Raw genomic sequence first — 18,956 nt, 5'->3', positions numbered from 1 at the left:
ACACCCAGGACTGATCTTTAGGATGGACTGGTTGGATCTCCATGCAGTCCAAGAGACTCTCAAGAGTCTTCTCCAACACCACAGTTCAAAAGCATCAATTCATCAGCACTCACCTTTCTTTATAGTCCAACTCTCACATCCATACATGACCACTGGAAAAATCATAGCCTTAACTAGATGGACCTTTATTGGCAAAGTAATGTCTCTGCTTTTTAATATGCTGTCTAGGTTGATCATAACTTTCCTTCCAAGGAGCAAGCATCTTTTAATTTCATGACTTCAATCACCATCTGCAGTGATTTTGGAGCCCCCCAAAATAAAGTCAGCCAGTGTTTCCACTGTTTCCCCACCTATTTGCCATGAAATGATGGGACTGGATGCCACGATCTTAGTTTTCTGAATGTTGAGCTTTAAGCCAACTTTTTCACTCTCCTCTTGCACTTTCATCAAGAGGCTCTTTAGTTCTTTGCTTTCTGCTATAAGGGTGGTGTCATCTGCATATCTGAAGTTATTGATATTTCTCCCAGCAATCTTGACTCCAACTTGTGCTTCATCTAGCCCAGCATTTCTCATGATGTACTCTGTATATAAGTTAAATAAGCAGGATGACAGTATACAGCCTTGACATACTCCTTTTCCTATTTGGAACCAGTCTGTTGTTCCATGTCCAGTTCTGTCTTTAAGTGTTAGCATTTTATATAACCACTGTGTTAATAATTTAGTCATGCCTGACTCTTTGTGATCTCATGGACTGTAGTCCAAGAGCTTCTGTGTCCATGGGATTTTCCAGGCAAGAATACTGGAGTGGGTTGCTATTTCCTTCTCAAGGGGATCTTCCTAACCCAGGGATTGAACCCAGGTCTCCTGCATTGCAGGCAGATTCTTTACCATACGAGCCACCAGGGAAGCTCTATATAACCATTGTGTAAGTATCAAAATCTGGAAATTAACATTGATACAATAATATTATTTAATCTATGGATCATATTCATATTTCTCTAATCGTCCCACTAATATTCTTTTCTGGTCCAAATCAACTCAAAATTTACATGTTGCTATTCATTGTAATGTGTCTTTGGTCTCCTTTAAGCTGCATCAGTTCCTCACTCTGTCTTTTGTAATTTTGACACTTTAGAAGACTATTAGCCACTTATTTTCAGAATGTCCCATGACTGGAGTTTTTCAGATGTCCACTAGTGATTAAATTCAGGTTAGGCATTGTTGGCAAGAGTACCACAGAAATGACACCCTGTAATATAGCAGGGGGTACATACTGTCACATTTTCCCATTCCTGATGATGCTTTACTTTCTTGGTTAAGGTGATACTAACCAGGTTTCTCCTAGTTTGTACCTTTTCCTTTAGTATATATTAGATGTATGTGTTTGTGTGTGTGTATGTGTGTTTACATTTATATCTCCAATGAGTATCTTTGAGAAGGACACTTTGAAATTATGCAAATATCTTGTTTCTCATCACAGTTTTGCCTACTTGATTTTAGTATTCTTCGGTGATGTCTGAACTAGTACTGTGGTGGTGGCTAAAGGGTGATTTTTCTGTTTCCATCATACGTTCTAAATTTTTTAGTTGGCATTCTACTGCAAGGCAGAGCTTCCCCTTCTCCTCCATTCACTTACTTATTCAATTATTGAATAATTTTAGTCAGTTATTTTTATCAGTATGAACTCATGGACGGTTTTTTCTATAATTTATGATTCATTACCATCATTAATTTGTTGCTGCAATTATCCCAAATATGGCCATTTGAAGCATCTTTGACACGTCTTTTGTGTCTTTTTGACATCTCTCCATCTTTTTTTAAGGACTTTTTTGGCTTCCCAGCACAAGGTGTTCCAAGCTCACCTATGCTTTCCCCAGCCCTGTAATCAGCCATTTCTCTAAGGAGTCTTGGTTTCTTTCAGTGGGGAATAGTATATTGAAGCCAAGATGTGGCTACCATTAAATATATTTTATAATATATGAGCTTGGTAGTACAGGTACTTGTTTTATCTATTAGCCAATGTATTTTTAATTGACTGAGAGGCACAATAAATATTTTTTGTAGAACATTGCTCTTTCTTTAAAAAACAGGAGAAGGCACGGAAGCCATGATGGGGTTAATAGCTCTCCCTCTTCACTCGTACAGCATGATGCCTCTTTCTCTATTTAGCACTTACCTTTTCCTGCCATATGTCATAGACAGCAATTCTCTCTGTCGAGTCTGTCCTTCAACTTTTCCTGCATTGAAAGAGGTTCACGTATAAACACTGCATGGCAGTGAAGGCCAAACAGGGAGTCTTGCCATGTCCCGGAGAAGCACTAGGTAGTCACATGCACTGGGCAGCCCCTATATTACATGCTGCTCTCAGGAAACAGAGAAAGATTCTTGTGGTTCCCAAAAGAGCTCTGCAATCGACATTTCACTCCTTAAATGTAACCATAATGCTCTATCAGGGCCTCTGGGTTCTCTTCGCTGGACACAAGTCTGTCATTTCTAACTTGCTGAAGTGTTATTTGTGGTTAAAAGCAGACAGGAGCCAGACCGCTTACTTTCAAATCCTGGCTCCAATACACACTAGCTGGGTAATCTTGAGTAATTTACTCTCCTTATTGTGCCTCAGTTTCTTCACACGCAAAACAAGATAATAAGAACAACAGACCTATACTATAAGACTGTAGTGCCAATAAAATGAGTTAATATACATAAAGTGATTAGAATAAGCCAAGTACATTATATGTGCTAAATTAGTGTAAACGATTATCACTATTACTCCAGAAGACTGAAGATCTGTATATCTATGTGAGGGAGCCTCATAAAACATGGCATAGAAATATATAAAAGTTCAGGGCATAAAGGATTAGGTCAAACTAGGGCTGTGTGTCTAAAGACCAGTCCCCAAGAAGGACAATTCATTCCACCTTTTCAGTCACTGACTCCCTCTCTTTGCTCTTTGCCTCACAGGCAGGCATGCCTTTCCCCTGAGGCACAGGAAGTATCCTGGGCATGGATGAGGTGGCTTTGGGTGGATGAGGGGAGCTGGACAAAAGCCAGAGTAGACTTGAGACCTTTTCCTTCCATGATAAAGTTTTATAAAGTCAAAGATTTATAAATAAGAACATATTGCTTTAAAGTGAATGTTTTACTATGGTATAGAATAGAGATTTGCATAAATTTCTCTGCTAAAGCCAAGGCCTTCTAATAGTGTTTGCTTCTTTGCCCACTTTAGTGGGTCATGTGGTCAGAATATTTAAGAAGCACCATCTATGAAATAGTTTTAGTGAAGAAAATAAGGGGAAACAGCCATCTTTGAGTGGGAGGTAGGGAAACTCAGAAATGGGAAAGAAAGGCCACCTAAAAAGAGAGATTAAGGGTCCTAGACAAGCAAACAAATGTAGAATAGTGGAGTAGGCACAAGGAAGAAGAGTGGGCGTGCCTGGGGACAAGCCAGCCTCCTCTCCAGTGGCTCTTGCCGTGAATATTGCCCAGCTGCTTCTGGGCCTGGCTTACATTTGAACATAGAGAACAGCAGGTGCCTCACTTGGAAATATTCACAGAGTGAGTAGCTCCTCTTTTTACCAGGTAGTTCATTGAAAAGCTGAGAAAATCATTCCGCTCCGTGTCAAGTTTAAAAGTCGCCTTTTGTTTAATTACCAGTTACCTGACAAATATAGATAAGCGCTACAGAGCCAAAATGGATTTGGGGCTGCCAGTGAGTTGCATCTGCTGTAGGCATAGAGGTTTTAATATCATTAAGATTAAGACAGCATCTCCTTCCAGACGTCTCCCATGGTAGACTCAGGAAGTAAATCCAGCTCTACACTTTTAAAGAAGCAATAAAGATTGCCTCCTGTTACAGCATGAAACTGGATTTGCCAGTAGAAAATCTCATTAGGGTAAACATTTTTACTCTTATCAATCCTCTGCCAAGTTGGCTTGCTTTATTCTTTCCTCCAGAAGATAAAATTCCTTTTAAAGTAAAGTTTAAAGCCTGTCCCAAGAAGCTGATACACAGACAGTTGTATAAATAAAAGCTCCAGATAGGATAATAGAATAAGAAGCTAATGTCAGCTTTCCACATCTGACTGTCTGACCAATGAGGTTGACAGTCACACAATTTAAAAGATCAGAAATTTGAGACTTGAGTCAGGTAATCTACAAGGCAATGACAGATGCTCCCAAGTATAAAAATAACCACTGATAATGGATACAGAAATATTAGGCACCATGTAGAATGGGTGGATTTTTGTTAAATTTATTTTTTAGTATCTCAGTGAACATTTAGAAAACTATTCTTTGTTTTGCATTTCCTTTTGATATGCCTAAAGGCTTTTTCCTCAGTTGACAGAGATACTTTAAGCCTATACATGCTTCAAATAGCATAATCAAAAGGGTGGGAATAAAACATACAAATATAGAGGACTTCCCATGTGGTCTAGTGGTTAAGACTCTGCTTCCAGTGCCGGGGGCACAGGTTCAATTCCTGGTCTAGGAACTAAGATCACACATGCCATGTGGTGTGGTCAAAATAAATAAATAATAAAAAACAAAAGCTCCTTGAACTGTAACACATGTTTTAAAATATACAAATATAGATGAAAAGGAAGGGGAAAACATATTCTGCTTCATTTTGTTTGAGCATGGGGCTAGTTTTAGAGGAAATGTACAAATCTGGCTTCATCAACTTTTTCATCTCTCTTTGAGCTTCAGTTGCTTCAAATGTAAAATGGAAGTGCAATGACACCACCTCACAGGGCTATAGTAAAATTCAAATGCGATAATGTTCGTAAAGTGCCCAGCACATAGTAGGCATTCAGTAGATTTGCACTCTCCCTGGGTGCTTTCTTGGTGGTGTGCCCAGCAAGACCCTTTCTGAGCATAGTGAAAATAGTTGAATGTCTGCCCAGTAGACATCATTCCTCAGGTATCGACATTTTCAGGTGGGCGATGACCCTTCCCAGGCTGCCAGCTGACCCAGAGGAAGGCTGCTTCCTTTCTTTTGGCTGGACCTCAGTTCTGAGGTGAGCTCTGGATTGTGTTAACACAATCAGCCTGACTAGAGTCACTGGCTCGTGTGATTGAAGCAACCTAATTAGAATGAATCTCAGGAATGTTGGAATACTGAGGCAAAAGGGCCCTGCTGAGTATGGATAAAAAAAACCACAACGCTGTAAATACCACCAAGAGCCACCCTAACGTCATGAGGGAAACCAACCCAGGGATAGCAGAGAGTTAGAAAAGTTGATTCTCAACAACTTGGTTGTTGTAACTACCAATTCTGAAGTTTGTTTGACCTCTGTATTTCCAGTGACAAGAGCCAATAAATTTCTTTTGCAATTTAAGAACTTTCTATTGAGTTTTCAATAACTTCTTCCATTAAAAAAAAAAAAAAAAAAAAGCCCTGAAACCTAATTGTTTCAAACAAGGAAGTTTGAAACATCCTCATTTCTCAGTGAGAAGAACTACAACCCACAACTCAAGAGGATCACAAAGTAAAAAGCAAATAATTCTCAAATTTTCAGATCTTTTATGCATTATAGCTGATTGAAAGTATAATTTCTATCATGTCTTTCTATTTCTGCTGATACATGTTATAGTCATATATCAGAATTTTCTACCATAATTGTTCCCAGTATATAAGGACTGTTTTACCTGCTGCTGCTGCTAAGTTGCTTGAGTCGTGTCCAACTCTATGCGACCCCACAGACGGCAGCCCATTGGGCTCTGCCATCCCTGGGATTCTCCAGGCAAGAACACTGGAGTGGGTTGCCATTTCCTTCTCCAATGCATGAAAGTGAAAAGTGAAAGGGAAGTCACTCAGTCGTGTCCGACTCTTATCGACCCCATGGACTATAGCCTACCAGGCTCCTCCATCCATGGGAGTATATAAGGACTGTTTTACTTAGTTACTCTAAAATTAGAATAAATTGGTTCTATCAAATAAATGTACATGGCAGATTAAGTTCTTTATTTATTTCTGCATACATTTTGTAGACCATTCATCCTGGTACATTCACTAGAAAAAAAAATCTGGTTATTCAGAATCAGGTGTTCATGGGAATGTCATCTGTGGAAGAGATAAGCAGCTGATAACCTTTGCTTTGAGGATTTCCTAGGCTGTTGCTGTAGCGAGAGTGTTTGTGTCCCTGCATAATCCATATGTTGAAACCTAACCCCCAAAGTGATGCTACTAAGAGGGCCTTAGTAAGTGATTAGCCCAAGAGGGTGCAGCCCACATGAAAGTGATTAGTGCCCTTATAAAAGAGACCACAGAGAGCTGCCTTACCCCTTCCACCATGTGACAATACAGTGAGAAGGTGGCTGTCTATGAACCAGGAAGACAACTCTTGCCAGATAATAAATCTGCCAGTGCCTTGACCTTAGACTTCCCATGCTCCAGACTGTGAGAAATGAATGTTTGCTGTTTAAGCCATCTGTGATATTTTGTCATATGTGTGTGTGTATATATATATGTGTGTGTGTGTGTGTGTGTGTGTGTATATATATATATGTATGTATGTATGTATGTATAGTATATTTGTTATAGGGGTTCCCAGGTGGCTCAGTGGTAAACAATCTACCTGTCATGGTGGGAGACATAAGAGACTCAGGCTAGATCCCTGGGTGAGGAAGATTCCCTGGAATAGGAAATGGCAACCTCCTCCAGTACTCTTGCCTGGAAAATTCCATGGACAGAGGGGCCTGGTGGCTATAGTCCATGGGGTTGCAAAGAGTCAAACACAGCTAAACAGCTGAACATAACAAACACATATGTTATAGCAGCCCAAATGGACCAAGACAGCTGAATTCTATGATAAAATTTGTGGGGCTTAATTAACAAGAGCAAAACTTTTAATGTTTTAGAAGAAAAGAGATCTTTTCCCAAATTTTAATTTTTTAAATTTATCAGAGAGATCTCCACATGAGGAGAATATACATATTCAAACTATTAAACATGCTTTTTTAAAGATTGACTAGTAACATTGTCAAAAGAAATCTCAGGAAATAATCCACTAATGCCATATAACTTTTAGCCTTACAGATGAAGATACAAGTCAGGCATCTTGGAAATAAATTAAACCCCAAAGTTTCAGTTCACTTAGATTTTTTTGTTTGTTTCTTTAAATCTGTTTATTTGTTGCCTCATTCTAGACAAAATTTAAGGCAATGAGTTTAATTGTTCTCCTTTCAAATGTTTTCATTTTTAAAATAGTTTTATTTATTTATTTAATTTTTGGCTGCACTGAGTCTTGCGTGCTCTTGTGGGCTTTCTCTAATTGCGGCGAGTGGGGGCTACTCTTCGGCGTGGAATGCAGGCTTCTCTTGCGGTCGCTTCTCTTGTTGCAGAGTTCAGGCTCTAGGGCACACAGGCTCAGTAGTTGTGGTGCAGTCTTAATTGCTCTGAGGCCTTTGGAATCTTCCTGGACCAGGGATTGAACCCATGTCCCCTGCATTGAGAGGCAGATTCTTACCCACTGTATCACCAGGGAAGTTCTCAAATGTTTTTAAATGAATTAGAATGCATTCCACTGTTCACAAATCCTATAGAATTTGATCTGTGCAAGAAAGTACTGTCCTCTCTACTCCTTGTGAATGCTGCCTCCCTTTCATCAGGACAGAAGTCACCTCTTTAATGACCACCGGTTAGTTATTACCCAAACAGAAGGATTCCAAAAGTTTGAAAACACCCAGTTTTAATAGGAAATAGTAGGCACCATGCTAAATTATGTTGAAGGAGGAAGTGCAATTTTATGATCCATATTCTCCATTATTTCTTGGCATGTCAGCAGGCAGGAGTGATTCCAGGTGAGAAGCTGGAAAGACTGAACATAGTGATAAGAGGATTACAGAGAAATAATGAGGATAGAGAAGTATTGAAAGATAAGAAAACTACAGTCATTGCCTTAAGCAAGTCACTTGGCCATCCTTATCTAAATATAAAATGAACGTTTGCTTTTTTGCCAGGATTAAAGAGCACGTGTCTGATGCAGGAAGAAGTAATATTAGAAGTACTCAGCATCAGGCAGTCTCCTCCTCTGTATCGGGGAGCTGAACAAGGAATGAGCAGAATCTCCAGGACTGCCTGTTGGGGACAAAATCACAGCATTCAGTCCTTACAGCAGGAAGCTGTCTTTATTTGCAAGTTCTGCAAATGGGATTTTTCTGTTTTGGAGCTTATTCAGTTTGAGACAAGGCAAAAGATGGACGAGGGAGAGTGGCATCACAGAGGAAGGTCGGAAAATGCCACAGAACTCAAATAAGTCCAAATAAAGTGTCTCTCAACCCCCACCTCCACTCACTGATTCTTTTAAGGTAGAGAATGGCCTAAGGATGGCCACACCTTTTTTTAACTAGTCCTACACAGGTGACCTAGTACCTCACTTCGGAACTTAGGGATACTTCAGTTCAGTTCAGTTGTTCAATCATGTCCGACACTTTGCAACCCCATGGACTGCAGCATGCCAGGCTTCCCTGTCCATCACCATCTCCCAAAGCTTGCCCAAACTCACCTTCATCGAGTCAGTGATCCCATCCAACCATCTCATCCTCTGTCATCCCCTTCTCCTCCCGCCTTCAGTCTTTCCCAGCATCAGGGTCTTTTCCAAGGAATCAGTTCTTCGCATCAGGTGGCCAAAGTATTGGAGTTTCAGCTTCAACATCAGTCCTTCCAATGAATATTCAGGATTGATTTCCTTTAGGATTGACTGGTTTGATCTCCTTGCAGTCCAAGGGACTCTCAAGAGTCTTCTCCAACACCACAGTTCAAAAGCATCAATTCTTTGGCACTTAGCTTTCTTTACAGTCCAACTCTCACACCCATACATGACTACTGGAAAAACCATAGCCTTGACTAGACATATTTTTGTTGGCAAAGTAATGTCTCTGCTTTTTAATATTCTGTCTAGTTTGGTCATAAGTATTCTTCCAAGGCAGAGAAGGCAATGGCACCCCACTCTAGTACTCTTGCCTGGAAAATCCCATGGACGGAGGAGCCTGGTGGGCTGAAGTCCATGGGGTCGAGAAGAGTCAGACACAGCTGAGCGACTTTGATTTTTCACTTTCATGCATTGGAGAAGGAAATGGAAACCCACTCCAGTGTTCTTGCCTAGAGAATCCCAGGGACAGGGGAGCCTGGTGGGCTGCCGTCTATGGGGTCGCAAGAGTCGGACACGACTGAAGCAACTTAGCAGCAGCAGCAGCAGCAGCAGCATTCTTCCAAGGAGCAAGCGTCTTTTAATTTCATGGCTGCAGTCACCACCTGCAGTGATTTTGCAGTGATTTCAAAAATAAAGTCTGCCACTGTTTCCACCATTTTCCCATCTATTTTCCATGAAGTGATGGGATCAGATGCCATGATCTTCGTTTTCTGAATGTTGAGCTTTAAGCCAACTTTTTCACTCTCTTCTTTCACTTTCATCAAGGGGCTCTTTAGTTCTTCGCTTTCGGCCATAATGTTGGTGTCATCTGCATATCTGAGGTTATTGATATTTCTCCTGGAAATCTTGATTCCAGCTGTGTTCACCCAGCACAGTATTTCTCATGATGTGCTCTGCATATAAGTTAAATAAGCAGGGTAACAGTATACAGCCTTGATGTGCACCTTTTCCTATTTGGAACTAGTCTGTTGTTCCATACTGGACATGCATACAGATTTGTCAAGAAGCAGGTCAGGTGGTCTGGTATTCCCATCTCTTGAAGAATTTTCCACAGTTTGTTGTGATCTACACAGTCAAAAGCTTTTGCGTAGCCAATAAAGCAGAAGTAAATGTTTTTCTGAAATTCTCTTGCTTTTTCTAACATCCTGCGGATGTTGACAATTTGATCTCTGGTTCCTCTGCCTTTTCTAAATCCAGCTTGAACATCTGGAAGATAACGGTTCATGTACTGTTGAAGCCTGGCTTGGAGAATTTTGAGCATTACTTTGCAAATGTGTGAGATGAGTGCAGTTGTGCAATAATTTGAACATTCTTTGGCATTGCCCTTCTTTGGGATTGGAATGAAAACTGACCTTTTCCAGTCCTGTGGCCACTGCTGAGTTTTCCAGATTTGCTGGCTTATTGAGTGTAGCACTTTCACAGCATCATCTTTCAGGATTTGAAATAGCTCAACTGGAATTCCATCACCTCCACTAGTTTTGTTCATAATGATGTTTCCTAAGGCCCACTTGATTTTGCACTCCAGGATGTCTGGCTGTAGGTGAGTGATCACACCATCATGATTATCTGGGTCATGAAGATCCTTTTTGTATAGTTCTGCTATGTATTCTTGCCACCTCTTCTTAACATCTTCTGCTTCTGTTAGGTCCATACCATTTCTGCCCTTTATTGTGCCCGTTTTTGCATAAAACATCCCTTGGTATCTCTAATTTTCCTGAAGAGATCTCTAGTCTTTCCTATTCTATTGTTTTCCTCTATTTCTTTGCATTGATTGCTGAGGAAGTCTTTCTTATCTTTCCTTGATTCAAATGGGTATATCTTTCCTTTGCTCATTTGCCTTTGCTTTTCTTCTTTTCTCAGCCATTTGTAAGCCCTCCTCAGACAATCATTTTGCCTTTTTGCAATTCTTTTTCTTGGGGATGATCTTGATCACTGCCTCCTGTAAAATGTCACAAACTTCCATCCATAGTTCTTCAGGCATTCTGTGTATCAGATCTAATCCCTTGAATCTTTTGTCATTTCCACTATGTAATCGTAAGGGATTTGATTTAGGTCATACCTGAATGGTCTAGTGGTTTTCCCTACTTTCTTCAGTTTAAGTCTGAATTTGGCAGTAAGCAGTTCATGATCTGAGACACAGTCAGCTCCCTGTCTTGTTTTTGCTGACTGTATAGATCTCTGTTCGTTTTTAAGGCAAACCGTTCAATATCACCATAATTCGACTCTATGCCCCAACCAGTAATGCTGAACAAGCTGATACAAGACCTTCTAGAACTAACACCCAAAAAAGATGCCCTTTTCATTATAGGGGACTGAATGCAAAAGTAGTAAGTCAAGAGATACCTGAAGTAACAGGCAAATTTGGCCTTGGTGAACAAAATGAAGCAGGGAAAAGGCTAACAGAGTTTTGCCAAGAGAACACACTGGTCATAGCAAACACCCTCTTCCAATAAAACAAGAGAAGACTATACACATGAACATCACCAGATGGTCAATACCAAAATCAGATTGATTATCTTCTTTGCAGCCAAAGATGGAGAAGCTCTATATAGTCAAGTCATTCATACACATCATAAATTATAGTCATCAATGTATTAAATGCAAAGGGATGAACAGACCCGCACACAAGGCATCACACATTCACAAACATACAAGGCAGTCAATTAAGTGAATGCCCTGTTATTTTTTTGTCCCCAGCCTACCTTCTCCCACAATGTACTATGCACAAGCCTTGCAGGATAACTAATCACAGAACTTTAAAGCTAAAAGTGGCCTTACATACTACCTACTGAGATCCTGCCCAAGCAATTATCTTTCTGAGTCTCAGATTTGTCATCAATAAAATAAAGATGAAAATATTACCCACCTAAACAGTTATTATAAGGATATAAGTTAATATAAGTTATTATATGCTCAGTTAATATCAGCCTGGTCATTTGTGTTGAAGAAACTGAGATTCAGCAAGGTTGGAGAACATGTCCAACTTCATGACAGTGATGAAACAAAACCCAGAACCCAGAGTCTCCTGTGTGCTCTGGAAGGCAGATGGAGCCAGGCCTGTCCTCAGACAGCAGGCAAACCTTTAAGGCTAAACATGGCATCACTCCACTTATGGATCCAGGTTTCCATTCCAGTGATAAAAGATGGTCCTCTATCTGCTGATGCTCAGCTGAGCCAAGATGGTAAATGATTGACAGAGATCCAGGAGGAAACCTCTAAGTCACAGAGCATGAGTATAAACCACCACCACAAGCTTTTGAAGTTGAATAAGTAAATAAACAGCTGAAGTTTGATAAACAACAAACAAACAGCTGGTCTGGGGTAAAAACTGTTTTTTCTCCTCTGATGAAACCGAGTCCCTACATTCTACCAGTGCCCCAGCCTCCAGTGCAGTCCACTCCCCTTGAAAGAGAGCAACCATTTTTGGCCTCTAAAAATGGAAATTGTGTTTGGTTAAACCTAATATGTGTGAATTAACCTATGGCATGTTAGTATTTTAAAGTGGCGCTTTGCTTATTAGGGACTCTTCTTTCTTTTCTTTTCTATTTTTTAAATCATGAAAGTATGATAACACATTTACAGGCAACTTGGAAATAATAAAATTACATATATGTTACAATTTTTATTTTGTGTATTTACTCTCAGCATTTTGTAAGCATAACTGAAATATTTATAATTGTTAGTAACATCTGCGCTTTCAATTATGCCTTAAAACAATGAACTCCTAGCCTGTTTCCTCATCGAGTAAGAAGCTGCCCTGAATTATCTCTAAGGTTTCTATTGTTTTTATCATTATGTGTCTGTATGGCCAGATTTAGTATATTTTATTTGATCAAAAAACTAATTTGTGCCTATTTGTATCTTTAGTCCCTATGGTTTGCTGTTTATGCAGTATAACAACTTACATACAACTTTCAAAGTTCTAGGAAAAATTTCACGTGAAAAAGGTTTAACATGAACAAATATTTTCTGCATGTTTTAGTTACTCAGGCATGGGGGCCAATTTAAAAAGTAAACATATTTATCAGCAAGTTTCTTTCACTCAAAATAAGTAGTTTCACTTAGCCCTTTCACATAAAATACCTATTTTTAAACAGAGATGACCTGTTACTGAATGAAGAATAACAACTTAAAAAAATATATAAAATGTTAAAATCTGAGCTTATTTGAGAAGAAACAACCAGGCCCACATCCTGCTTACTTGTTACTCAGTTTGTGTTATTCTTTTAGAGTCACCAGTTGGTCTACATACATTATCTCATGTCAAGCTTTGAAGGAATTCCACAGGATCAATACATCCTCACTTCACAGATGGAGAATGGGATATTCAGGGAAACAAACTCGACCTGTAGCTTTCATAGTCAGTTCTGTGCCAAGGATCCAGGAAATAAGAGACAGAGAGCTGTCTGTGAACTGTGGGCTAAATAGTAATGATGGTTTCAGCATGGAAAGCTGAAGAAGGCAATGGCACCCCACTGCAGTACTCTTGCCTGGAGAATCCCATGGACGGAGGAGCCTGGTAGTCTGCAGTCTATGGGGTCGCTAAGAGTCAGACACGACTGAGCGACTTAAGTTTCACTTTTCACTTTCTTGCATTGGAGAAGGAAATGGCAACTCACTCCAGTGTTCTTGCCTGGAGAATCCCAGGGACAGGGGAGCCTGGTGGGCTGCCGTCTATGGGGTCACACAGAGTCAGACACAACTGAAGCGACTTAGCAGCAGCAGCATAGAAAGCAGTGCACGGGAAACATTTAACCAAGTTTTCCCATAGTTTAGAAGTGTTTCTCAAACACTGAGATTTGAGAGCTAATGAAAATAATACAAAGGCCCGGGCTCAGAGAAGTAGGCTAGGACCTGGATTTCTCTGTTTTCTTCAAATTATTCAGATTTGATTCTAATTCATACTACAATGTATACATGGTTATGTACATGCATGCATGTCACCTGTGAGGATGGTGGGGATGGTATAAATCAGTAATTCTTAACCTTTGTGTGTGTGCCAAGTCGCTTCAGTTGTGTCCGATTCTTTGCAACCCTGAGGACTCTAGCCCACCAGGCTCCTCTGTCCATGGGATTTTCCAGGCAAGAATACTTGTAATGGGTTGGCATTTCTTAACCTTTAGTTTGCACTAGAATTGTCTGTGAGTGGCTTTAAACACAGACTGCTGGGCCCCACCCAAGCCCCAAATTTGAAATTCAGTGCACCTGGGGTGCCTCCCTGGTGGCTCAGACTGTAAAGAATCTGCCCGCAATGCGGGAGACCTGGGTTCAATCCCCGAGCTGGGAAGATCTCCTGGAGGAGGGCAAGGTAACCCACTCCAGTACTCTTGCCTGGAGAATCCCATGGACAGAGGAGCCTGGCGGGCTACAGACCACGGGGTTGCAAAGAGTCAGACTCGACTGAGCGACTAAGCACACAGCACAGCACAGCATCTGGGGTGAGGCCCTAGGACCTGCATTTCTGACAGGTTCCCAGGGGCTGCTGCTAGGGGTCCCGGGGCCACACTTTAGGACTAGCAGACAAGCACAGCGACTCTAAACCCGGGCTGCACATGCAATAATCTGGGATGAGTTTTTAAAATCTTGATGCCTGGCTTCACCCCCAAAGATTCTGATATAATAGACCTTCTGTGGAGCCCGGATAGTGTCGTTTTCCAAGCTCCCCAGGTCCTTTCGTGTGCAGTCAGAGTTGAGAGCCACTCGTGCTGAAGCTTCCTGGAAAAGCGGGGAGTCTGGGCAGCGGGAGCCACATTCAGTTCCGAACTGCCAAACTGAATCAGTTTGTTTGTCTGCATGTCCTTTCCCAGAGGCGGGTGGAAGCAATGCACTAGAGGAACTCCCTAACGTCATTTTCCCCACTCAGAACTGATGCTCCGACTGGGATGCTTTAAAAATGCTTTTCCGTGGTAGTCAAGTAAAAGCTTTTAGACACCCTTTGATTTTTTTCTTAACAATGCTGCCCTCTAGTGTCCTTTAGTAGAATCGTGTTAAAACCCACCTCAGCTATCAGTACAGTGACTTCCTGCTAGAGAACTACAGTGACTTCCTGTTAGAGAGCTAAATAACTTGGGGGATTTTTCTCTGACTTAAAAAAAAAATGAACAAATTTAATATGCATTAAACTAAATTTTACTTTGTGGCCACATGGATCTCCATCTGCTGGCTCTCCATTCTCTGCATTCCTCCCTGCATTCTGTGCAGCAGCCTCCTCCTCCTCCCAGAGTCCTCTCTGCATTCCACCAGCCCTTCCCTGCAGAATCAGCAGCCAGCCTTATCGCGGAGCAAAGAAATCGCCCTCAGCTAAAGTGCCTGGGGCATGGGGGCATCTTGCATAGGCTCTTCCACACTCAGAACTGTTCCTTCTCTCCTTTTCCTCACTTCGTACCTCATTTTCACTTGATTGAGAGTTTATTGTGTGCTATGCTGTGCTGTGCTTAGTTGCTCAGTCGTGTCCAGCTCTTTGCAACCCTATGGCTCCTCTGTCCATGAGATTCTCCAGGCAAGAATACTGGAGTGGGTTGCTATGCCCGCCTTCAGAGGCTCTTCCTGATCCAGAGATCAAACCCATGTCCCTTACATTTCCTGCATCGACAGGCAGGTTCTTTACCACCAGCACCACCATTCATCAAACACGGTCTCCCCTGTCTTGCTCTGATGACTTCTCCAAACCTCCCAGGGTTGCACCATCTTGCTTGAAGCGTCCTTCCCACTCCAGGGGTTTTGTCCTCCATCTCACTCTGTCCAGTCTCTCCCTCTCCATTCTCCCCAGTCTCCTAGCCCACATCCTCAGGTAAATCCTCTATCTAGATTACTCTCAGTGGCATATAGGCTTTCTCTTGCATCTTTCAGTTTTAAAATAAAAATCTCCTTTATCCTAAATACCCACTTCAGCTGCTACCCTCTTTCTCTGCTCCATTCATTTCCTAACTTGAGTCCACCCAGGTTGTCTCTAATACCTTCCCTTCCTCATGCCCATTCTTCAGTCAGCTCCAGCCTGGCCTTGGTCCAAATGCACCAAGGACACTGACAACACTCTTTTCAGGGTCTTCATTGACCTCCATCGTTCTGTGCCTTTCTGATTCAAATGCTCACATGTTCCAATCTTTGGGCACAGGTCCTCCCGCAAGCCCTCTCCATTCTTGATTCCAAACGCTCCCCCTCTGGCTTCCTTCCTGCTCCTCTGGCTGCCAATGACCCCAAACCCCACAGTGTACCCTTCCCAACTCCTGATTTGGCTCTTTGAAACTTTTGTTTTCTCTGGGCAGACTTCCCTTACATAGTCTCATTCACTCATGGATTTAAACACAATTAATAGACTGTTGATGAACAAATAGCTCACCTCCAGCCCAGGTTGCTCACATATCATTATCCAGTTATCTCTACTCGACATCACCCCTCTGTCTCTCACAGGCATCTCTATTTTTGGCATGTCCTAGATGGCTGGATGGCACCGCCGACTCGATGGACATGAGTTTGAGTGAACTCAGGGAGTTGGTGATGGACAGGGAGGCCTGGCATGCTGCGATTCATGGGGTTGCAAAGAGTCGGACACAGCTGAGCGACTGAACTGAACTGAATTGAAGAAGGACCCTGACTCTTCCTGCCAAACCTGTTCCTCCCTCAAGCTTCCTTGATTCCTCCTTTTCCTCACTTGCCACATACAGTCCTTGGGGATTCTATCCACAAAACAGATTTTGATCCATTCATGTCTGTCTTTGCTACCACCTCCTGATTTCAAGCCTCTTATCTCCTTCCAGGAATGCTACAGTAAACCTCCTAATGATCTTCCTGCTTCCTCCAGCCCTCGCCTCACAACATGGTCAGATAGTGTTCTGAAATATATACTGCATCATCATTCCCTTACTTAGAAATATTAGTGACTTCCCATCCAGCCCTGAATAACAGACACGGTGTGCCCTCTGCCAGCTTCATCTTGTAGCCCTGCCTTCCTTCCTGACTCAGCTTCCTCCACCATGGCTTACTGATTGTGAGGTTCACCAAGCTCTGTCTGGCCCCAGGACCTTGACACATGCTGCCTAGAATGCTCTTCCCTTGTTCTTCACCTGACTGGTGCCTTTTTATTTTGTATGCCTAACCATTACTTCTTCTTTGACCAACTATATATGTCTTCCTCCTCATTCCTGATCTCAGCCCCCTATTTGCTTTCTTCATAACACATTACATTTTGTGGTTACCTACTTGTTTACATCTCCATCTTCCCCACTCAACTCTGAACTCCCTGAGTCCAGGAGCTTTGTATCTGTCTTACTCACAGATGAACCCAGTTCCTGGCAAATATTAGGCTGTTAGTACATTACATGAAATAAGGGAATGAAGGAATGGGAAGCGTCACAACCTCCACTCCACCCTACCTGCTGTTGTCAAGACCTCGGTGACTCCCACATGGCCAAGCCACTGGACCACGTCCTGTGCTTTTTTTTTTTTTTTTTTTTACTTTACAATATTGTATTGGTTTTGCCATACATCAACATGAATCCGCCACGGGTGTACATGTGTTCCCCATCCTGAACCCCCCTCCCACCTCCCTCCCCATACCTTCCCTCTGGGTCATCCCAGTGCACCAGCCCCAAGCATCCTGTATCCTGCATCAAACCTAGACTGGCGATTCGTTTCTTACATGATAGTATACGTTTCAATGCTATTCTCCCAAATCATCCCACCCTCTCCCTCTCCCACAGATTCCAAAAGACTGTTCTATATATCTGTGTCTCTTTTGCTGTCTCACATACAGGGTTATCGTTACCATCTTTCTAAATTCCATATATATGCGTTAGTATACTGTATTGGTGTTTTTCTTTCTGGCTTACTTCACTCTGTGTAATCGGCTCCAGTTTCATCCACCTCATTAGAACTGATTCAAATGTATTCTTTTTAATGGCTTAGTAATACTCCATTGTGTATATGTACCACAGCTTTCTTATCCATTCATCTGCTGATGGACATCTAGGTTGCTTCCATGTCCTGGCTATTATAAACAGTGCTGCAATGAACGTTAGGGTACATGTGTCTCTTTTCAGTTCTGGTTTCCTCGGTGTGTATGCCCAGCAGTGGGATTGCTGGGTCATAAGGCAGTTCTATTTCCAGTTTTTTAAGGAATCTCCACACTGTTCTCCATAGCTGTGCTCATCTTATTTGATTATGGATTAGAGACAGGGGAGTGTCTTGGGTTCATTTATTCCCTGTTAACCTGTCAGTGTTTACCAACATGTCTGACTCGCCACAATATCTCCAGCACCCAGTACAGCAGACTCCTCATAAATCCTGTTGGTTGAATGAATATCTCAGCTCTGAATGAAACAGGATGTAAAAGGAAAGGGAAGTAGTACAATGATAGAGAGTTCCAAAGAGAGAATACTTAGGGGCAGATATTTAAGGAATGGCTTTGAATTTCCAGAAATGTTAGCACACGTATTCATTTCTATTTAAAGACAAGAAAAATGTTTCTTGTAACTTTTTGTGCCTCGTTTGCTTTGTAAAGGAAGAACTATCTTCATAGATTTGGTTGTTGAGTAATACACTGATATTTAGTAGTCTTTCTCCAAGGAGGAAAAATATTTTCTTTACATGCCAAATTCTGCCTCTGTTGGGTAGACTCTGGTGAGTAAAAGCATTCCCATCTTCCAAACAAAGACCAAGGGCAATTTAAAATGCTTTATGTAAGTCAAACAAGCAAGGAAGCTAGGACCCTAACCCTCACTGTCTCATTCCAAATCCTGTCCCTGATCAATTAAGACAGTGCTTGCTGGTGAGAAATAAAATAACACATCTACTCAATTAAAGTTTGAGACAAGAATTTGATTCTGCTGAAGAACATGTGACCTACCAGGTATTATCAGTAGGGTAAGAAAGGCCCGTGACCTACAACCCTTTGAAAGTGTGAAATGACCTGGCTTCCTGGGTGTTTGGCTGACCTAGTTTGTAGAAGAAACCCAACCAAGTCTGTGACCTTTCACTCAATTGAACTTGAGGCTCTCCATGCTCTCTGGTTCTGTAAAATGTTGGCTCGTTCCAAGAGGATTAGCTCAACTCCACCCCGCTGGGAAGAGATTCATTTTCCTGTTTAGGAAATGTGATGTCTAGCTGAAAGAGGCTGATGAGCAAACAGGGTGGGGCCACATGGAGCTCCAGGTGAGATGCATGACATGGGTGTCTTAGAATGAAGTTTGGTCCAAAGTAGTCAAGGACAGGGTGTGCCAGTGTGGGCTGGGAGCCGCTGGGGCTTCAGCTGTTTGTTCAGCCTTTAACATGTTTATCTTTCTGCTAAACACATTGTTATTGAGT

General features: G+C 41.8%; 1 protein-coding gene across 4 annotated transcripts in view; it reads left to right on the top strand.

Moving 5' to 3' along the window:
* KCNAB1 (potassium voltage-gated channel subfamily A regulatory beta subunit 1) overlaps positions 1-18,956 on the top strand; it is a 480,074-nt gene that overhangs the window by 432,736 nt on the left and 28,382 nt on the right. The window lies entirely within an intron of this gene.

The sequence above is a fragment of the Ovis canadensis genome, chromosome 1 (genome assembly GCF_042477335.2).
Source record: "Ovis canadensis isolate MfBH-ARS-UI-01 breed Bighorn chromosome 1, ARS-UI_OviCan_v2, whole genome shotgun sequence".
NCBI classification, from domain to species: Eukaryota; Metazoa; Chordata; class Mammalia; order Artiodactyla; family Bovidae; genus Ovis; species Ovis canadensis.
The sequence above is the reverse complement of the archived record's forward strand: the minus strand, read 5'-3'. Positions and strand labels throughout refer to the sequence as shown.